The sequence below is a fragment of the Micromys minutus genome (genome assembly GCF_963924665.1).
Source record: "Micromys minutus genome assembly, chromosome: 1".
Classification (NCBI taxonomy): domain Eukaryota; kingdom Metazoa; phylum Chordata; class Mammalia; order Rodentia; family Muridae; genus Micromys; species Micromys minutus.
This window is the reverse complement of record NC_137969.1, coordinates 261102197-261126349: the sequence shown is the minus strand read 5'-3', so window position 1 is coordinate 261126349 and position 24153 is coordinate 261102197. Positions and strand designations below refer to the sequence as shown.

Below are 24153 nucleotides of genomic sequence, written 5' to 3'. Positions count from 1 at the left end.
AATTTTACCAGAGAACATTTACAGTTGATAAACAAGTTGAGCAGAGTGGCTGGATATGGAATTACCTCAAATAAATCAGCAGCCTTCCTCTAACTTGAACAAACATGCTGAGAAAGAAAATAGGGAAAACATAACCTTCACAATAGTAACTGTTGCGCGCCCCACTTCTCGCCAGTAGGAAAAGGAGTGCAACCACAGGATTCTTCTGCGAACAAACTTTATTGTACAATACTCTGAGCAGGGGATCTCCCTGAGCAGGGGACTTCTCCTTTGAGCAGGGAACTTCTCGAGCAGGAAACTTCTCTCTGAGCCGGGGACTCCCTACCGGGGTCTACTGTATAGGCGACCTCTCATGTGCAGTCTCCCACGTGCGATCTCTCTGCCCAGTCTCTCTCCACGTGGGATCTCTCCGCAATCTCTCTTATTGGGTCCCTCTCCACCTGGGATCTCTCTGCCATCTCTCCACGTGGGGGCTCCCGCAATCTCTCCACTATCTCCCTCTCCACGTGGGGGAGAAATGCACTGCTATAAATGCCTAAGAGACTTGTGTTGCTACCTGATTGGTGCATCCTCCTGTAGCTCAATCACGTGCTCTGAGATTGGGCTGTGACTTATGTCGTTGCCAAGCAACACGAGGGGAAAGGTTTTTGCAGGCTGAACAATGGGCGGGAAGCTGGCGCCATCTATTGGCGCCAATGGCTTCCTACAAGTAACAAACAGTATAAAATAACTTGGTGTGACTCTAAGTAAGCTGGTGAAAGACCTGTATGAAAAGAACTTCAAATCTCTGAAGAAAGAAATTGAAAAAGTTCTCAGAAAATGGAAAGACCTCCCATGCTCATGAATTGGAAGAACCAACATTGTAAAATTGGATATCTTACCAAAAGTAATCTACAGATGCAGTGCAATCCCCATCAAAATTCCAACCCAATTCTTCAGAGAGTTGGAAAGAACAACTTGCAAATTCATCTGGAATAACAGAAAAGCTAGAATATCAAAATCCATTCTCAACAAAAAAAAAAAAAAAAAAAAACATCTGCAGTATTCGCCATTCTTGACTTCAAGCTATATTACAAGACAAATATATTAAAAACTGCATAATACTGGTACAGAGATAGGCAGGTTGATCAATAGAACAGAATAGAAGATCCACAAATGAACTTTCACACATATTGTCACTTGATTTTTGACAAAGGAGCTGAAAACATTCAATGGAAAAAGGACAGCCTCTACAACATTGGTGTTGGTCAATTGGCAGTCAGCATGCAAAAGATTGAAAATAGATCCTTTCTTATCTCTTTTGCACAGCACAAGTGCAAGTGAATCAAAGATTTCCACATTAAACCAGGTACACTGAAACTATTAAAAGAGAACATGGGAAATCCTTAGAACACATAGGCACAGGAGAAAATTTCCTGAACAGAATGCCAATGGCTCATGATTTAAGGACAAAGATTGACAAATAGGACTTAATGAGACTGCAAAGTTTCTGTAAGGCTAAGGACACTGTCCAGAAAATAAAATGGCAGGCAACAGAATGAGAAAAGATCTTTACCAACCCCACATCAGATAGAGGCCTAATATCCAAGGTATACAAAGAACTCAAAGAAATAGACAACAGATAATCAAGCAACCCTATTAAAATTGGGGTACAGAGCTAAAGAAAAAGTTCTCAATTGAGGGATATTGAATGGCTGAGAAGCATCTAAGGAAGTGCTCAACATCCCTAGTAATCATGACAATACAAATTAAAACAACCTTCAGATAGCACCTCATACCAGTCAGAATGGCTAAGATCAAAACTCAGATGACAGCAGATGCTGGCAAGGATGCAGAGAAAGAGGAACACTCCTCCACTGTTGTTGGTGTTGTAAGCTGGTACAACCACTCTGGAAATTAGTCTGTTGGTTCCTCAGGAAATTGGACAGAGTTCTACCTTAAGACCCAATTATTCCACTTTTGGGAATATACCCAATGATGTTTCAACATAGAATAAGGACACATGCACTACAATGTTCATAGTAGTCCTATTTATTATAGGAAGAAGCTGGAAAGAACCCAGATGTCCTTCAGTAGATGAAAAATTGTGGTATATTTACACAATGGAGTACTACTCAGCCATTAGAAATAACAACTTTAAGAAATTCCTAATAAAATGAATGCATCTAGAGAATATCATCCTGAGTTACATAACCCAGTCACAAAGGATCAGACATAATATGCAGTCACTGTTAATTGGAGTCTAGCCCCAGAAAGCTCTGAATACTCCAGAAACAACTTACAGGCCATATGAATCTCAAGAAAATTAAAGCCCCAAAAATAAAAGCCTCAGTACTTCTTAGGAAAAAAAAACTGTATAGCACTCTCTCAGAGTGTGGTACACCTAGACCTTAAATAATTAGTAATCCAAGCGCTATGAATATAGCTTTGCTGCAATATTTGGTTTTCAAAAATCATTATATTTAATCTACACACACCAAGAAATCTCTGACTGTTTCCATTTTACATTCTGTTTTACATGTGCTTTATCCTTATGGTAACTAGTAAGATTTCTATTTATACCATCAAACCTTTCAAAGAATTAAATCCTGACAAAAAATATTCATATAGTGTTATGCCAAAATGCCTTTAAAAATCTGTACATGTATCTCTCTTTTTTAAAATAAAGTTGTAAGAGAGTTCAAAATGAATTACTGATGTGTAAGGAGATGTGCATTCTAAAGACTTAAAGTACATACGACTGAATTTTTTTTTTTTTGTTTTAGACTTAAGACTTTATATAACTAGAGACAAATTTTTGATAGTACAAAACTATGGTAGTATTTAAAGGATGTCTAACTCAATTTGGGAACAAAATTCCTGATGAAGCACTAAAATCTGTAGCTGGCTTTACACCAATATCTTCTTTAAGTCTTTGAGACAAATCATCAGCCATGATGGCTTGACATCTAATAGACATGGGTGATTGCTACTGTTAGGTGACTCCATCTTGACTTTGTGATGCAAATAACAATGTAAGCTTATGTAAACAGCAGAAACAAATGTAACAAAACATTGTGAACAAGTTTCAAGAATGTGAGGTTATCACCAGATTTTCAAGAATCAGGAAAATATCATTAGCAGTATTCACATCACCTTTATCCTTTTGTACTCAGTTTGGTTAATACGGTTGCCACCATTTTCTGGGATACTGTCTCCCAGTGTCAAGATCTTAGATTCAAACTGAAAAAAAAAAGATCCTAGAAATTGGCTGGTTTGAATCATATCCCGTTGTTCTTATTGCAGTCACTGTGAACAATAGAGCATGGTCTTTGCATCTAGAGAATATCATCCTGAGTGAGACAACCCAGTCACAAAAGAACAGACACAATACGCAGTCACAGATAGTGGGATGCCAACCCCAGAGGCCCGGACTGCCAAAGAAACAACTCATAGACCGTGTGAAGTTCAAGAAAAAAAGAAAACAAAACAAACAAACAAAAAAACATTATGCTCAATTCGTACACACAAAGAAAACGTTGACAAATTCCGGGTCACACCCTGCCCTACATGCACCCCCTGCTCACTGTAACTAGCAAGACCCTAACAAAGAGTATCAAACCCTAGAAAAAGAAAAAAAAAGCCAAGCACTGACAAAAATACACCTGTATACATTCATGCAAAAATGCCCAAAACTTTCCTCTTTTATTTTTGTTCTTCAAAACAAAGCCAAAAAACAGGGAGAGAGAGAGAGAGAGAGAGAGAGAGAGAGAGAGAGAGAGAGAGAGAGAGACAGAGAGAGAGAGAGACAGAGAGAGAGACAGAGAGAGAGAGAGCATGGTCTAAGAAAAGTAACCTCAGGCCATCACTTTCCTCATACATGGTTTATACTAAACCCAATGTTAGGAGTGGAGAAAGAAGGAACATATTCCAAAAAATTGCTAGTTCACAAGACGTAGTGTTCTAGAGAAATAGTGTATTGTACGTCCTGTGTATTTTCATGATAAGTGAGGTAACCTTGTGTCTGAAAAATTGAGTATAATAACTTTAATCTTGCAATTACACACAAAGAGTTTGGAAAGAGCCATTCAAATTGGGGTAATAATGGGAATGGTGCTTTCCACAGGTAAAGAGGAGATAAAAGTAAATTTACAATATAAACATGTCCTTGTAGTAAGAGTGCTTTAAGAGAAAAGGTAGAAGAAGGTAAGATTGCTATGAGTAAACATTCATTCAAACAAACACATAATTTCCCTATAAATGATAGCACATGAAGTTGGATGGGTGGGAGGTGGTAGGAAAAGGTACGATATAGAAAGAGTTGGGGGTAGGGCATGTGTGTAAAGAATAAAGTCAAAACATATTATATAAAAAAGCCAATTAACAACAGCAGAATCATTTTAGCAAGTAGGATGATTAAGTCATGGGGTTGGTATTTAAGACCCTATTCAGTCCCTCTTCATCTCTCACTTTAATTGGAACATTATTGGCCATTTCCAATGAAATGGAAATGACTTTTTGAGAATATAGAAAAAATGTCAAGGCCTTTAGAACCCTTATATAGTCAGAGCAGTAGGACTGCAAATGCATGAAACACACCCACTTACCACTTATCTAGAATGCTTGTTGACTACACACTCTTTTCCTAATCTAAGTTTTCAACAGCCAGGAAAAACAGCTGTGTAAATCATTCAACTTTCTAAAACTGAGGTGACTTTCTAAACATTCAAATAGCAAGCAAGACAAAAACATTGAAAGCTTAATTACTATGAAATAACAAGAAAAAACTTGACATGATACAGTATGTACAATATATTACAAGATACATATTGCAGTTTAATTATATGATCATATACAGAGTATCAAAATACCTTTTCTATTTTAGCTACTAAATTGAGATTAAAAATAAACAAGTTCAAACATTTCTACAAGTACCATTTTAGGTTTTCATTTACCAAAAACAAAATAGCACAAGTTTTGCCACCCTAATATATATACATCAAAATAAATACTTTCAATTGTGGAAAATAAAATAGAAATCAAATTCGTAACATTATAACAACAAATAGTTTATACCCTGATATTTGTAGTATCTTTTTGTTAAAAAATAAATTTACTTAATCATAAATTCAAGTCAATGTACTTTAAAGCTTTTTTTAAAGTGACAAAATACTAAAGGACAGATTTATAACAGCTAAGAGATAAAATTTACAACTATATATGTATAAATGCAATCATTTTTAAAGCATAAATTCAGTATTATAAAAATATATAACCCCAGGTATTCTCCAAAAATAATAAAAATACACATATGCATTCTATTGATTATTAAAAACTCTGATTTGTGTTGCTTCTACAAAATGTCAAATAGGAATTGTTTTATTTTTCTTAAAAATGACCTCATTATGCAGCTACAGGCTAACCTCAAGCCCATAGAACCTTCTTCTGTCTCCAAAATGCTGGGCTTGAAGGTCTTGCTAACATACTTGACCTCGGTACTATTTTTTAATGAAGTATATAAATATTTCTACCTCAACCAGTAATATCAATATGTTAGTAAAAAGTGAAATATACACAGAAAGGTAGGCACTACCCTTTATTCAAATTTCCAAGTTTGATTTCCATTGAAATATTTTCTGTAACTTACCAAAGCTAAACAAACAAAAGTAAAAAGATGAACTAAACATTTATACATTTAAGAAACAGCCTCTATAAGGCCTTCCATAACAATGATGATAGTATGTATGTGAATCACATTTCATAATCTTCTGAGTAGGCAATTTCATTTCTGTCACTTCAAAAACAATCATGACTTTCACCAACAACGCTACTCTGTTGTGGGTTTACATGAGGCACCATGACACAGTGAGAGCAGCTACAACACTATTCAGGTTTGCCATGCTATAGCCCATGAGGAAAGAATGTCCAGTCAGTTTCTTGAAACTAGCAGGTGAAAGAGGAGTAGGTGGAAACATTCCTGGTTCAAAAGAATTAAAGTAAGTCACTGTCCAAGAAAAACTCCAACAGGATAATCTGGCAGTTAGAGATATTATCAGCAGAGACCAGAATCATAACAGTTCTGTATCTATATCATCTTCATTTTTCAAGTTTTCTGCATGCAACTCTTTAAAGATCAGGTAGGCGATGGCAAGGAGAAAAGCAAGGAGGACAGCGAAGAGCAGCGAACAGAGAATGGAAAGGGCTTGGATGGGCCACTGGCCGAGCCTGGATTTGCTTGGCCGCAGTCACCGGGAAGATGCCAGCAGGACCGGCGAACCGTCCCAGACCCCTGGAAATAGCGGGGCTCAAACGTTCTCAGTTGAGGAATATCAAATGGCTGAGAAACATCTGAGGAAGTGCTAGACATCCTTAGCCATCAGGGAAATGCAAATCAAAACAACCCTGAGATTCCACCTCACACCAGTCAGATTGGCCAAGATCCAAAACTCAGATGACAACAGATGCTGGCGAGGCTGCGGAGAAAGAGAAACACTTCTCCACTATTGGTGGGGTTACAAACTAATACAACTGCTCTGGAAATCAGTCTGGCGATACCTCAGAAAATTGGACATAGTACTACCTGAAGATCCAGCTATTCCACTTCTGGGCCTATACCCCAGAGACACTTTAATACACAACAAAGTTATATGCACCACAATGTTCATAGCAGCTCTATTTATAATAGCCAGAAGCTGGAAAGAACCCAGATGTCCTTCAATAGATGAATGGATACAAAAATTGTGGTACATGTACACAATGGAATACTACTCAGCCACCAGAAACAATGACTTAACCAAATTCTTAAGAAAATGGCTGCATCTAGAGAATATCACCCTGAGTGAGATAACCCAGTCACAAAAGAACAGACATAATATGCAGTCACTGATAGTGGGATCCTAACCCCAGCGGCTTGCACTGCCCCAGAAACAACTCACAGACTGTATGAAGTTCAAGAAAAAAAGAAAAGAAAAGAAAAGAAAAGAAAACAAAACAAAACAAAAAGTCATGCTCAATCCTTACCCACCAAGAACACATTGGCAAATTCCGGGTTGCACCTTGTATGACATGTACTGTTTGCTCATTGTATAAAAAAAAAAAAAAAAATCTTTACACACGAAGAAAACTTTGACTATTTCCAGGTTGCATCTTGTTTTACATGTACTTTATGTTCATTGTAACTAGTGGGATCTTGATCACACTATCAAACCTTTAAAAAAAAAAAAACAAGTACTGACAAAAATGTATTGTATACTTTTATGCAAAAATGCTTAAAATCTGTACATTTATCTTTGTTTTTTAAAATAAAGTTGTTAAAAAAAAGAGCTCTGGCGACGCCCTGGCCGCAAGTCAAGGGCAACTTGGTCACATCCCTCGTGTTCGTCCTCATACCAGCTATCCCCCTGAATGTAGTAGGGATACACTGGCCGAATCCCAGGGCCCGGAGTAATCTGACGGCGCCTACGCACGCCTACAGACCCCCGACTTTTCACAAATTACATGGCGGGTCATATGACTGAATTTTAAATAAAATTTAAAAATGTGATTTTTTTCAAGATTTTTACAAGATCACTTTTAAAGATAAATATTAAAATAACTACTTCATTCTTTGTCACCAAAATATTTTGCCTGCTGGTAAAAGAAACTGGATGAAAAAAAACTATTTTACATTTTGTTACTTTATAACAATCTGCTTAGCTATGAATGTATTTGGGATTTGGGGATTAATTTGTTTTTTTTACCTGTATTATTTTATATTATTTCTTGCAAAGGTAGTGGAAAACACATTTTTTTTTCAAAATAATTTACTAGATGAAAAGTGAAATGTAGTCACATTGTAATTTTATATTGCTTGAAATACGTTTCTGGGATATATCAGCTATGGAAGAAAAAATAAACTATGCAGCTAGAAATGTAAAGAAATTAGAAAAATAAATCAGGACTCTTCTTCCTTACACACTAGAAACTGGGCCATTAAAAATTTTGTATTCTTACCTTCTTTGTGTTATATACTTCTCTTAATATATATGTATATGTGTATATATATATATATATTCCTAGTAATAAAAATATAGGGATAATAAAGGAGCTATGTAACTTTATAAGTTACAATCAAGGAAGGCTGTCCCTCAGATATCCATGTCTAGTTCCTGCTCTGCTTGTCTTATCAGACTTGAAAAACAAAGAAAATCCAGCCCTGCCAAGTGAGAACTTTCCTTCCATTCCATACTACATTTCCCTGGCTGTTATCTGTGGTATATTTAGCTGCCCTGAGCCAGCTGCAGGATGTTTCCAGAACTCCATTGTCTGAAAACCACTCTTTGGCCTATATCAGGCCCACTGAACAAAGAACATCCGGGTATACTTAACAAGGAACAACCAAGTGTACTGAAGAAGGCCTATCACACCAAGAACAACTAGTCAAAGGCTACCCACAAGATGTCTGGTACACCAGAAAGATCCAGGGAAATCAGATGGCTAAAGGCTAGTTAGTGTACCTGCACAAACAAGACCCAGGACAAAATGACACTTTAAGTGCAAAACTATACCACTAGTGCAAGCCCTAGATAATACAACACAGCTAAAGCACAAGAACATGGCCTTAAATCCAACCTTATGAAGTTGACTGATGCCTTTAAGAGGAAATAAATATATTTCTCAAAGAAATTTAGGAAAGTCAAATCAAACAGGTAATGGCATTAGAGAGAAAACTAATAAATCCCTTATGGAAGTACAGGAAATAAAATTAAACAGGTGGAGGAATTACATAAAACCATGAAAGACCTAAAAATGGAAATAGAAACATTTAAGACAACACAACCCTGGAGATGAAAAAACTAAGAAAGAACAGCAACAACAGGTGCAAGCATCACCAAAATAATACAGGAGATTGAAGAGAAAATATCAGGTGTCAAAGATACAATAAAAGAAATTGATATACCTGTCAAAGATTATGTTAAATGTGAAAAATTCCTGACACAAAACATTCAGGAAATTGAGGATGTTATGAAAAAAAACCTAACATAAGAATAATAGTATTAGAAGAAGGTAATGAGTCCTAGCTCCAAGGATCAGAAAATATTCTTAACAAAATCACAGAAAACTTTTTCCCAAACTAAAGAAAGAGATGCCTATAAACATACAAGAAGCTTCCATAGCACCAATTATAGTTGACTGGAAAATAAAATTCTCCTGCAACATAATAATCAAAACACAAAATCTACCAAACAAATATTATTAAAACTTCAAGGGAGGCAACCTGCTCTTCCAGGGAGACTTCGATTCTCTCTCTGCCTCTACCTCCACGTCCATCAGAACTTAGATTCCTAAATCATGTAAGTTAACTTCCATTTCCCCACCCATTTTTCTTGCTGTCTTAGTCTTCTGGGCCTGGCCTAGCTTCCCTGAGCAGCCTGCTATCCCAAACGACCTCCATTCTGCCACCATCTCTTCTCCACCTCCAACAGATCCCTGAACCATACATATAGGTAAGCTTCTTTTTCCCCACTCATCTTTTCTGCTCTATGAGGCCTCTTGGCCAAGCCAAGCTGCCCCAAGCAGTGTGCAAGCCCAAGCAGACCTCCATTCTTCTGCCACCTTTCTGTCCACCTCAGGCTCCTAAACCATACAAAACTGCAGGTCTGGAACCATACAGTACAAAGATACCCATAATAGGCCTCTCACAGCATATCATTGAGGGTCACTTTCCTCCCAATATGTACTGAAACAAGAATATACAGGGAATAGAACCATTAAGATGGATAAAGGCCCTTTAAAGAACACAAACAGCAAAGTCCAGGGCAATGTAATAACTCCAAAGCACACTTACTTCATGACATCCAGCCCTGGGTATCCTAACACAATGGAACACATAAAATTGACCACAAATACAATTGTATACAGTTGATAAAGGGCTTTAAAGTGGAAATAAATTAATTCAGTAAAGAACTAAAAACAGTAAATATAACAGATAGAGGTCTTTAAAAGAAAAATGAATAAATCACTTAAAGGCATACAGGAAAGCACAGTTAAATAGCTGAAGGAAATAAATATAACTGTGTAAGACCTGAAAGTGAAATAGAAGCAATAAAGAAAACACTAACTGAGAAAATCCCAGAGATGGAAAATATTAGAGAAAAGAATGGTAACAAAAGATGCAAAAATCACCTACAGAGTATAGAAGATATACTATCAGAGGTAAGGCAAGCAACAGATTGTGAAGGAATCTTTACCAATCCTGTAACTGATAGAGGACTAATATCCAATATATACAAAGAATTCAGCAAGTTTAACTCCAGAAAATCAAATAATCCTATTAAAAATGGGGTACAGAGCTAAACAAAGAATTATCAACTGAGGAATAATACCAAATGGCTGAGAAGCACTTAAAGAAATGTTCAACATCCCTAGTAATCAAAGAAATACAAATCAAAACAACCACAAGATTCTAATTAACATCAGTCAGAATGTCTAGGATCAAAAACTCAGTCGACAGCAGATGCTGGCAGGAATGTGAAGAAAGACAAACACTCTTTCATGGTTAGTAGTATTGTAAGCTGGTACAACCATTCTGGAAATAAGTCTGGGGGTTCCTCAGAAAATTGAACACATGATACCTGAGGATCCATCTATACCACTCCTCAGCATATACTCAAAAGATACCCCAACATATAGCAAGGACACATGCTCCACCATGCTAATAGCAGCTTTATTTATAATAGCCAGATGCTGAAAAGAACCAAGATGTTCTTTAACAGAGGAATGGATACAGAAAATGTGGTCCATTTACACAATGGATAACTACTCAGATATTAGAAACAACAAACTCATAAATTTCTTATGTATATCAATGGAACTAGAAGCAATCATCCTGAGTGAGGTAACCCTGTCATAAAAGAACACACATGGTATGTACTCACTGATAAGTGAATACTAGCCCCCAAAAGCTCAGAATCCCCAAGAAACAATTAGTAGACCTTATGAAGCTCAAAATGAAAGAAGGCAAGCTTGTGAAGCTCAAAATGAAGGAAGGCGAGAATGTGGATTACTCAGTCCTTCTTAGAAGGAAGAACAAATACTCACTGGAGAAAATACAGGGAAAAATAGAGGAGCAGGGATTGAATAAAAGATCATTCATAGACTTCCTCACCTAGAGATTCACCCCATATGCAACAACAACAACAACAACAACAACAACAAAACCCAAGCACTATTGCTGATGCCAAGAAGTGTTTACTGGCAGGACCAGATATGGATGCCTCCTCAGAGGCTCTTTCAGAGTCATACAGTTGAGGATGCTTGCAGCTAAATATCAAAATTAATATAGGGACCCAACTGAGGAGCTAGAGCAAGGACTGAAGTAGCTGAAAGGTTTCCCAACCTCATAAGAACAACATTATCAACCAATCAAACCCTCCAGAACTCCCAGGGACTAAAACATTAATCAATGACCACACAGGGAGAGACCCATGGCTTCAGTTGCATATGTAGCAGAGGATATCATTGTCTGTCATCAATAGGAGAAGAGGCCTTTGGACCAGTGAAGGCATGTTTTCACAGTATAGGGGAATGTAGAGGAGCTCAGGTGAAGAGGATGTTGGGGAGAAGGAGCACCTTAATGGAAGCAATAGTATGGAGACAAGGGTTGGGAATGGGGAGAAAGGAGATAACATTTGAAATGTAAATACAGAGAATATCCAATAATAAAAGTTCAAGGAATGAGTTGACCAAGGTCTAGGCTACACCTGTTGGGGTCTGAAAGGTTAATTAAAGGTGGTGTCTAACTCTTAAAAAAAGGAAATTAATATATAAGTAAAAAAATGTTAAAGCTAAAAATTATTGACACAGAACATTCAGAAAATTTGTGATATCATAAAGAGACCTAACAGAAGTGTAATAGCAATAGAAGAAGGTCAAGAGTCCCAGCTCCAATACACAAAAAATATTCTCAACAAAATCAGAGAAGAAAACTTTTCTGACCTAAAGAAAGATTTGTTTATAAACACCCAAGAAGCTTCTAGAACTACAATTTGACTGGACCAGAAAAAATCCCATGGCATATAATAATCATAAGACAAAATCTACAGAAAAATAGGAATATTAAAGGGGGCAAAGGAAAAATTCAATGTAACATAAAAAGGCAGACCTTTTGGAATTACACTGACTTCTAAACAGAGACTCTAAAAGCTAGAAGGGACTGGACAGATATCCTGCAACATCTAAAAAAAGAAAACTATACTCCCCCAAGAAAAACAACTCTCAATAACACTAGAAAAAGAAAACAAGATCTTTCATTGCAAAATCAACTTCAAACAATATTTATCTACAAATCAAGTTAATAATGGATAATTCCAACCCAAGTAGAATAAATGCTTCCACAAAAACATGGGAAATAAACACATTCAAGAAAACGAAGGGAATAAGTAATTCTATATCAGCAAAAACAAGAAAAGTATTCTCTCTCTCTCTCTCTCTCTCTCTCTCTCTCTCTCTCTCTCTCTTACAACCAACTTCAAAATAACAGAAAATAACAATCACTGCTCATTAATATCTCTCAACTTCAATGGACTCAATTCCCCAATAAAAACACAGGCTAACAGAATGAATGCAAAAATAGGATTCAATATTTTGCTGTATAAGAAACACACCTCAGCGATAAAGATAGATATTACCTTAGCATAAAGGGATGGATAAAGCTTTCTAAGAAAATTAACCAAAGAATCAAGGTGCAATACCCATTCTAATACTAATAAAATAGACATTTAATCAAAACTAATAAAAAGAGGCAGGAAAGGAGACTTCATACTCATCAAAGGAAAAAAAATCTACCAAGATGATATCTTAATTCTCAAGATCTATGTCCCAAACACAAGTGTATCCACACTTGTAAAAGAAACATTACTAAACCTTAAATCACATATTGAACCACTCACATTAATAGTGGGAAATTTAAATATTCCACTCTCATCAATTGACTGGAGATCCAGACAAAACATAAACAGAGAAATAATAAAACTAATAGAAATTATAAATCAATGATCCTAACAGACATCTATTGAATATTTGACCCAAACACAATAGAATATGCCTTTCTCTTAGTACCTCATAGATCCTTCATCAAAATTGTCTATATTGTCAGACATAAAGCAAGGCTCATCAGATACAAGAAAATTGAAATAATGCCTTAGATATTGTCAGACCACCATTGATTAAAGCTGAACTTCAATGATAACAGAAATCCTGGAAAGGATACACACTGATAGAAATTGAATAATTCTCTACTCAGTGATCTCTGGGTCAGGGAAGAAATAAAGAATTTAAACGTTTTTAGGAATTCAATGAAAATGAAGGCAAAATATGCTCAAAATTATGGGACACAATGAAATCAGTGTTAAGAGGAACATTTATAACACTAAGTACCTCCAAAAGAAATTAGAAAGTTCTCACATAAGTAATTTAAAAGTATACCTGAAAGCTCTAGTAAGAAAAAAAGGAAGGAAGGAAGGAAGGGAGAGAGAGAGAAAGAGAGAGAGAGAGAGAGAGAGAGAGAGAGAGAGAGAGAGAGAGAGAGAGAGAGAGAGAGAGAGAGAGTGAGACCACAAAAAAGGAAAAGAAGTCAGGGAATGCTCAAAACTAGGGCTCAAATCAACCACTTAGAAACAAAGAAAACAATACAAAGAATTATCTAAACCAAGAGCTATTTCTTTCAGAAAATCAACAAGGTAGACAAACACTTTACCAAACTAACCAAGAGACAGGAGAGAGTATCCAAATAAAATCAGAAATTAAAAGAGTGACATAAAAATTGACACTGAGGAAATTCAAAGGTTCAGTAAGTGTTACTTCAAAAGTCTGGTCTCCACAAAATTAGAAAATCTTAATGAAATGGATAATTTTCTATACAGATACTACTTACCAAAATCAAATCAAGATCAGGAAAACTTTTTAAATATCACCACAACTCCTAAAGTAATAGATGCAGTCATTAAAAGTCTTCTAACCAAGAAAAGCATAGGGCCAATTGCTTTTAGTGCAGAATTCTTTTTTTTCTCTTTCTTTTCACACGAAACAGTATTTTTATTATTTTCTTATATGTCATTTTAATGACTACACATGTACATTTTCTCAGCTGACAAATAAGACATGAAGCAACATTTTATTGATGCACAGAGAATCAAGATTAGTAATCTGTCTTTGGGAGGATTCAATATTTTTAAAATGTCTGTGATACTGCCCATATGTGTACCAGTGATGATTTGTGGTGAAGAATTCCTTGCTGAGTTGTTCTATCATGGTCCCTTGCTCAAGATGCTTGCGGTTTCCTTTTAACTTGGTTTTCAGTATCTGCTTATGTGTTTTTCCCATTATTATGCAGAAGATCTGGTTGAGGGATAGGTTTGATGTGTTTGTAGGGGATGTCCAAAGAAGAGTGGTAGCACACTATTGTCCTGTTGCGGGATATCAAAGCGACCTCTACTGTGCAATTGTAGTCATCTGGAAGAGAAGACTATAAAGATTTGTGACAAGAGATAGATAAAGACCCGTTTTGGATTGAAAAGAAGTGCTTCCAGGTAGTTCTATTTTATATTGCCCATTTTACTGCTGTTGCCATAATCCTTACCAAGTGATTAGAAAAAAAAAAAAAAAACAATATTGTAAGAGAAACTGCCAGTAAAACCTGTTGCTAGACATACAAAGTTTGTTCTGCTTACTCACCATCTTGCTTTAATCTTAGTGCAGAATTCTGCCAGACTTTCAAAGAAGAGCTAATACCAATAATCCTCAAAGTATTCCAGAAAATAGAAACAGAAGGAATGCTGTCAAATTTATTCCATGAGGCCATAGTCATCCTGATACCTAAACCATGCAAAAACTCAACAAAGAAAGAGAATTTCAGACTGATTTTTATTATGAAAACAAATGCAAAAATAATCAATAAAATACTTGAAAAAAGAACACAAGAACCCACTGTGGTCATGCAAACCTCATCCTGGGGATGGAGAGATAGCTAAATATACAAAAATAGATCAATATAATCCACCATAGAAAAATAAACTAAAAGAAAAATATATGATCCAGACAAAGCATTTGATAAAATTCAACAACACTCCATTTACAAAAAGTTTGAAATATAAGAGACACAGGGCACACCTAAACATAGTATAAAGCAATATATTGCAAGCCAATAGCCAAAATTAAATTACATGTTTATAAATTTAAAGCAATTCCACTAAAATCAGGGACAAGAAAAGGCTGACCACTCTTTTCATGTCTTCAACATAGTATTTGAAGTTCTAGCTACAGCAGTAAAATAACTAAAGAACATCAAAAGAATACAAATTGAAAAGAAATAAATCAAAATATTACTTTTCACAGGTGATATTATATGTCAGTAACCCCCAAAACTTTACCATCAAACTCCTATAACTAATAAATATCCTCAGCAAAGTAGTTAGATACAAACTAACTCAAAGAAATCAGTAGCCCTCCACTACATAAATGTGACCATTGCCTTTGTTCCTGCCCTCTGAGGGCTAAGTTAGGAATATAGGCTTCCATATCATCTCCTAGTGATTTACTTGCTTGCTGAGGATCTAAATTCAATTCCTCACACATGGGCTTTAAGGTTTTAAGGCTTTTTTTATCCATTTTGTATTGTTTTTTTTTTTTATTGAGTCATCCCCTCAGCCTTATTGCTTCTTTTGTGAATTCTGAATCATAAGCAGTAATCCCTAAAGAAGTGGATGCTCTATGTACTCTTTGTTTTTGTCTAGAAATAAATGCTTTACCTGAGCTGAGAGTATATACAGTCCACATTTGTTACAGTTCCAATTGTGATTGGTCTTTCTCATTATGAATAGTTGAATTAATACTGAGAAGCTGTTCCTTTTTGAAATTAGTTATGCTCACATGCTTAGTATTTAAGATGATATTAACATGTTTTCATGGGGAATTATTTTGTTTGCTTTAGAAACTCTGTGTCTCTACCTCCTGAGGGCTGAGAAAACAGTCAGCTACAATGTGTCCCTTTGCCTGCAATGACCTGGGTGCTGCATAGTTTCTGTTTTGTACACTTGAACATCTATATTGTGGATTTTCTTTTTATTATTTTTTAGTTTTGATTCATCTCAAAACATCTTGAGCAGAACTATTACAAATTAATTAATTAGATGCCAATTGACTAAAAATCACACCTACTCAACACTGAGGTTAGAAAGTAAACATGGGTTCTCACTTTGTTCCCTTGTGCAGTGATTAAGCAAATGCTGATGGTAGTCAGGTATACAGTTATTACATGAGGAGTCATACACTCTCAATTATATCATAGTACAGCACACACACACACACACACACACACACACACACAATTTTTACTGTTTGATAGGATTATGAAATAACAGTGTTGGAATATGTATAAAAATATGAATATTGTGGCAGAAAAGTTTTAAAGTCCACAGTAGCTATCAATGATTCAGTAAACCAATTTCTATTAGAATACAGCCAAAGGCAGGTTCTGCATGCATCCCCAAACGTAATAACCAGAGTATGCCCATGACCCAGGTGCTCTAACATGCCCAGGATCACATGTGAGAAAGACACAACATCTGTACCAATACCTGGAGTAACTGGGTCCCATAACCCCTAAAGAAATAAGAGCAGTCATCAAAAGTCTACCAACTATAAAGGCACAGGGCCAGATGTATTCAGTACAGAATTCTATCAGAGTTTTAAAGAAGACCTAATACCAATAATCTTCAAACTATTCCACAAAATGGAAATGTAAGGAACACTATCCAATTTGTTCTATGAAGCCACATATAAAATGATAATCAACCTTGATAAAGTAGGCTTGATCCCAGGGATACATGAATGGCTCAATACACAAAAATCCATCAACATAATCTACTATATAAAGAAATTCATCCACACAATCATCTCATTAGATACTGAGAAAGAATTTGATAAAATGCAACACCTCTTAAAGTTAAAAGTCTTGGAAAGCTCAGGAAATCAAGGCCCATACCCAAACATAGTAGAAGCAAAATACTAATAGCCAACATTAAACTAAATGTAGAGAAACTTGAAGCAATACCACTAAAATCAGGGATGTCCAATCTCTCTCTCCCTATTCATTAAACAACAGAAGGGTAAAGGGACACAATTTGGAAAGGAAAAAGTAAAAATATTACTATTTGCAAATGATATGATATTATACTTAAGTGATTCCCAAAATTCCACCAGATTACTCCTATAAATGATAAACAACTTCAGTAATCTGGCTGGATAAAAAATTAATTCATACAAATCAGTAGCCTTTCTCTACTCAAAGGATAAAAGGGCTGAAAAAAAAAAAAAACTAGGGCTAGGCTTACAGAAAAAAATAACTTACCAGGATTAATTCTCAATTCTAAATATATGTAATCCAAATTAAAGAGCATTCATATTTATAAAAGAAACCCAACTAAAGCTTGAAACATACATTGCACCACACCATAATAGTGGGAGACTTCAACAGCCCACTCTCATCAATGGACAGATCACATAAGGAGAAACTGAACAAGGAAACAGTGAAACTAGCAGAGGTTATGAACCAACATTTATAGAATGTTTCACCCTAAAACAAAAGAACACACCTTCTTCTCAGCACCTCACAGCACCTTTTTCAAAACTGACCATATAGCTAGTTACAAAACAAGCTTCAATAAATACAAAAAGGTTGAAATACTTCCATGTATCCTATCAAATCACCGTAGAGTAAGGCTTGTCTTTAATAACAACAAAGACAACACAAAGCCCACAAACACATGGAAGCTGAACAATGCTCCACTGAACAACACCATACTCAAACCTATGGGATATAATTAAAGCAGTACTAAGAGGACAACTCATAGACCTGAATGGCTCCAAAATGAAACTGGAAAGAAAATACACTAATAACTTTGCATCATAGCTAAGAGCACTAGAACAAAAGGAAGCAGATACATTCAAGATAAATAGACAGCTGGAAATAATCAAACTAAGAGCAGAAATCAACCAAGAAGAAACAAAAAAAAAACATAAAAAGAACCAACAAACACAAAAGCTGGTTCTTTGAGAAAATAAACAAGATCTATAAACCCTTAGTCAGACAAACTAGAGGGCACACAGAGAGTATCCAAATTAAAAAAAAAATCAGAAATGAAAGGGGGGGGCATAACAAAAAAAATGGAGGAAATTGAGGAAATCATCAGATCCCAGTACAAAAGCCTATACTCAACAAAACTGGAAAATGTGGAGAAAATGGATCAATTTTCTAGAAAGATACCAGATACAAAAGTTAAATCAGGACCAGAAAAACTATCTAAACAATAATCCCATAACACCTACAGAAATAGGAGCAGTAATCAAAAGCCTCCCAAATGAAAAAAAAATCCAGAAACAGATGGGTTTAATACAGAATTCTATCAAACATTTATTGACAACCTAACACCTATGCTCTTCCAACTATTCCACTAAATAGAGTCAGAGGAACACTATTTAACTCATTCTCAAAAGCCACAGCAACTCTCATTCATAAACTACACAAAGACCCTACAAGGAAGAAGAACTTTAGACCAATCTGTTATGAACATGAAAAACACTCACTAAAATTCATGCATTCTGAATATAAGAACATATCAAAACTTTCATTCACTGTGATTAAGGAGGCTTAATCATTGAATTGCAGAGATGGTTTAATATATGGAAATATATCGACAGGCTGAGCAACTGTAACCGGGAACAGATCTTAGGAACTTCTGTTCCAACCTGGATACGACTTCAGGACACAGAGTGGAGCCTGGCCAAACTGCCAGCCGGAAAGGCGGCTCGTACAGGCTGAGCAACTGGTGAGTGAGAGACCTAGGCTGTAGGGGAGCAGAGGGATCTCTGCGGAGTGCACACGGAAAGGACACCCCCTGCCCTGACCTGCCCTGTCCTCCCTGATCCAGTGACCGGGAACAGATCTTAGGAACTTCTGTTCCCACCCAGAGACGACTTCAGGACACAGAGCGGAGCCTCGCCCAATTGCCAGCCAGAAAGGCAGCTCGTACAGGCTGAGCAACTGTGACCAGGAACAGATCTTAGGAACTTCTGTTCCCACCCTGGAACGACTTCAGGACACAGAGCAGAGCCTGGCCCAACTGCCAGCCGGAAAGGCGGCTCATACAGGCTGAGCAACTGGTGAGTGGGAGACCTAGGCTGCTGGGGAGCAGAGGGAACTCTGCGGAGTGCACACGGAAAGGGCACCCCCTGCCCTGACCTGCCCTGTCCTCCCCGATCCAGTGATCAGGAACAGATCTTAGGAACTTCTGTTCCCACCCGGAGACGACTTCAGGACACAGAGCGGAGCCTGGCCCAACTGCCAGCGGGAAAGGAGGCTCGTACAGGCTGAGCAACTGGTGAGTGGGAGACCTAGGCTTCTGGGGAGCAGAGGGATCTCTGCGGAGTGCACACGGAAAGGACACCCCCTGCCCTGACCTGCCCTGTCCTCCTCGATCCAGTGACCGGGAACAGATCTTAGGAACTTCTGTTCCCACCCGGAGACAATATCAGGACGCAGAGCGGAGCCTGGCCCACCTGCCAGCCGGAAAGACGGCTCGTAGAGGCTGAGCATCTGTGACCAGGAACAGATCTTAGGAATGTCTGTTTCCACCGGGAGGCGACTTCAGGACACAGAGCGAAGCCTGGCCCAGCTGCCACCCAGAACCTGGCCTGCCGGGGAGTAGTGAGATCTCTGCGGAGTGCACACGGAAAGTGTACCACGGACACAGACCAGATACAAAGGAAAGGCAAGAACATATCACTGACAACAAAATGGCAAGAGGAAAGAGAAAGGGTATATCCCAAGGAAACCAAGACAATCTAGCAACACCAGAACCCAGCTCTCCCATAGTAGCAAACATCGGAATTCCAAACACTCCAGAAAAAGAAGACACAGACCTGAAATCATGCATCAAGATGCTGATAGAGTTACTTAAACAAGAAAGGGAGGAAAAGCAAAAAGAATCAGAAGCTTTTAAAGAAGAAACAAAAAAAAAAAAAACACTCAAAGAACTCAAAGAACGAGAGGAAAACAGAACCAAAGAAATAAAGGAATGGAAGAGGGAAATTAAAACAGAAATTGACACAAAAAAGAAAATGCTAAAAGAGATAACCCTAGAGTCAGAACACCAAAAAAAGAAATCAGGAGTCACAGAAGCAAGCATTTCCAACAGATTACAAGAGATCGAGGAGAGAATCTCGGGGGCAGAAGACAACATTTCAAACATAGCCAGAGAAGATGCAAAAAACAAAAAGCTCCTAACCCAAAATGTCCAGGAAATACAAGACACAATGAGAAGACCGAACCTAAGGATAATAAAAATAGAAGAGGGGAAAGAGTATCAACTAAGAGGCACAGTAAATATCTTCAACAAAATCATAGAAGAAAACTTTCCTACCCTCAAGAATGAGATGACCACCAGCATAAAAGAAGCCTTCAGAACTCCGAATAGGTTGGACCAGAAAAGAAATACCTCCCGACACATAATAGTAAAAACATCAAGTGCCCAAAGTAAAGAAAGAATACTAAAAGCAGTAAGGGAAAAAGGTCAGGTAACATATAAAGGCAGACCAATCAGACTCACACCCGATTTCTCAACAGAGACTATGAAAGCTAGAAGAGCATGGACAGACAACATGCACTCCTTAAGAGAGCACAAGTGCCAGCCCAAGCTGCTATACCCAGAAAAACTATCAATCACCATCGATGGAGAGACAAAGATATTTCAAGACAAATCAAAATTCACACAATATCTGACCACAAACCCAGCACTACAACGAATTATAGGTGTTAAACCCAATACAAGGAAGGAAAATACAGCCTAGTGAAAACAAGAAAACTGCTAAACAAGAAAACTAAAAGAAGAAAAAAACACAGACACAACTCAACCCGAAAAAGCAAAAATGGCAGGAAACAGAAACAATTATTTCTTGATATCTATTAACATAAATGGTCTCAACTCCCCAATAAAGAGACATAGACTATCAGACTGGATACATAAACAAAATCCATCCTTTTGCTGCATACAGGAAACTCATCTCAGAGACAGAGACAGACACTATCTCGGAGTAAAAGGGTGGGAAAAAACTTCCAAGCAAACAGCTCCAAGAAGCAAGCTGGAGTGGCTATTCTAATATCGATTAAAGTAAATTTCCAATCAAAAGTTATCAAAAAAGATAAAGAAGGACACTTTTTACTCATTACCAGGGAAATCTGTCAGGAGGAATTCTCAATCCTTAACATATATGCACCAAATAAAAAATCACCCACATTCATAAAAGAAACTCTACTAAAGCTCAAATATACATTTTACCCCACACAATAATAGTGGGAGACTTTAATACCCCACTCTCACCAATGGACAGATCAGGGAAACAGAAACTGAACAAGGACACTGCAAAACTAGCAGAGACTTTGAACCAACTAGAATTAATAGATATATACAGAACATACTATCCTAAAGTAAAAAAATACACCTTCTTATCACCACCCCATGGCACCTTCTCGAAAATTGACCACATAATTGGACACAGAACTAGCCTTCATCGATATAAGAAGATTGACATACTCCCATGCATCCTCTCAGATCACCATGGACTACGGCTGGTCTTTAGCAAAAACGAAGACAACAAAAAGCCCACATACACATGGAAACTAAACAACGCTCTGTTAAAGGATAGCAGGGTCAAAGAAGAAATAAAGAAAGAAATTAATGACTTTCTAGAATTCAACGAAAATGATAACACAACATACCCAAACCTATGGGATGCAATGAAAGCAGTATTGAGAGGAAAACTCATAGCCCTAAGTGCTTCCAAAAAGAAAGTGAGAGAGCTCACATCAGCAACCTCACAGAACAGCTAAAAGCCCTAGAACAAAAGAAAGCAGATATACCCAAAAAGAGTAGACGGCAAGAAATAATCAAAATTAGGGCAGAAATAGACCAAATAGAAACAAAAAGAACAATTAAAAAAATCAACAAAACAAAGAGTTGGTTCTTTGAGAAAATCAACAAAATTGATAAACCCCTAGCCAGACTAACTAAAGGGCAAAGAGAGAGTATCCAAATTAACAAAATCAGAAAGGAAAATGGTGACATAACAACTGAAACTAAGGAAATTCAAGAAATCATCAGATCCTACTACAAAAACTTATACTCCACAAAATTGGAAAATCTGGAGGAAATGGACGAATTCCTAGACAGATACAAGGTCCCAAAGTTTAACCAGGACCAAGTAAACCATCTAAATAACCCTATAACACCTAAATAAATAGAAGAACTCATCAAAAGGCTCCCAACCAAAAAAAGCCCAGGTCCAGACGGGTTCAGTGCAGAATTTTATCAGACATTTTTTGGGGATATAACACCAATATTCGCCAAATTATTACAAAAGATAGAATCAGATGGAATATTACCCAACTCATTTTTTGAGGCTACAATAACCCTCATACCTAAACCACACAAAGACCCTACAAGGAAAGAGAACTTCTGTCCAATCTCACTTATGAACATTGATGCAAAAGTACTCAACAAAATCCTTGCTAACCGAATCCAAGAACACATCAAAACCATCATTCATCATGACCAAGTAGGCTTCATCCCTGGGATGCAGGGATGGTTTAAGATAAGGAAATCCATCAATGTAATCCACCATAAAAACAAACTTAAAGACCAAAATCACATGGTCATCTCACTCTACGCTGAGAAAGCATTCGACAAAATCCAACACCCCTTCATGTTAAAAGTACTGGAAAGAACAGGAATCCAAGGCCCATATTTAAACATAATAAAAGCAATATACAGCAAACCAACAGCCAACATCAAACTTAATGGCGAGAAATTTGAAGCAATCCCACTAAAATCAGGGACTCGACAAGGCTGCCCACTCTCTCCCTACCTATTCAACATAGTACTGGAAGTCCTGGCTGGAGCAATTAGACAGCAAAAGTAGATCAAGGAGATACAAATTGGAAAGGAAGAGATAAAAACATCACTCTTTGCCGATAACATGATAGTGTACTTGAGTGACCCTAAAAATTCCATCAGAGAACTCCTACAGCTGATAAACAAGTTCAGCAAAGTGGCCAGATAAAAAATTAACTCAAACAAATCAGTAGCCTTCCTATACTCAAAGGACAAACATGTGGAGAAAGAAATTAAGGAAAAGGTACCCTTCACAATCGTTACAAAAACTATGAAATACCTTGGTGTGACTCTAACTAAGGAAGTGAAGGACCTGTATGACAAGAACTTCAAACCTCTAAAGAAAGAAATTGAGGAGGATCTCAGAAAATGGAAAGATCTCCCATGCTCATGGATTGGAAAGATCAACATCTTAAAAATGGCCATCCTACCAAAAGCAATCTACAGATTCAATGCAATCCCCATCAAAATTCCAACCCAGTTCTTCATGGAATTGGAAAGATCAATGTGCAATTTCATATGGAATAACAAAAGATCTAGAATAGCAAAATCCATCCTCAACAACAAAAAAACATCTGCAGGAATTACTATCCCTGACCTTAAGCTATATTACAAGGCAATTGTGCTGAAAACTGCATGGTACTGGTACATAAATAGGCAAGTGGATCAATGGAATAGAATAGAAGATCCAGAAATGAGCCCTCATGTATATGGTCACCTGATTTTTGATAAAGGAGCAGTAAACATTCAATGGAAAAAGGACAGCCTATTCAACAAATGGTGCTGGTTCAACTGGCATTCAACATGCAAAAGAATGAAAATGGACCCGTTCTTATCTCCTTGTACAAAGCTCAAGTGTAAGTGGATTAAAGATCTCCACATTAAACCAGATACATTGAAACTATTAGATGAGAAAGTAGGGAAAACCTTAGAACACATAAGCACAGGACAAAATTTCCTGAACAAAACACCAATGGCTCAAGCTCTAAGGTCGAAGATTAGCAAATGGGACTTAATGAGATTGCAAAGTTTCTGTAAGGCTAAGGACATCGTCAAGAAAACAAAGCGGCAACCAACAGAATGGGAAAAGGTTTTACCAACACCATATCAGATAGAGGCCTAATATCCAAGGTGTACAAGGAACTCAAAAAGCTAGACACCAGAGAATCAAATAACCCTATTAAAAAATGGG

The 24153-nt window shown here is 37.0% G+C and overlaps 2 pseudogenes across 2 annotated transcripts; both read right to left on the bottom strand.

Moving 5' to 3' along the window:
• Nucleotides 1-5822: 5822 nt before the first annotated feature.
• Nucleotides 5823-9810, bottom strand: LOC308418605 (ADP-ribosylation factor-like protein 6-interacting protein 6; annotated as a pseudogene). The gene is made up of 3 exons: nt 9806-9810; nt 7321-7461; nt 5823-6204 (listed from the first exon to the last, which is right to left on the bottom strand). The product of its transcript is annotated as an ADP-ribosylation factor-like protein 6-interacting protein 6 (transcript).
• Nucleotides 9811-14075: 4265 nt separating this feature from the next.
• Nucleotides 14076-14587, bottom strand: LOC308418596 (large ribosomal subunit protein mL42-like; annotated as a pseudogene). The gene has a single exon. The product of its transcript is annotated as a large ribosomal subunit protein mL42-like (transcript).
• Between the last annotated feature and the right edge of the window lie 9566 nt (nt 14588-24153).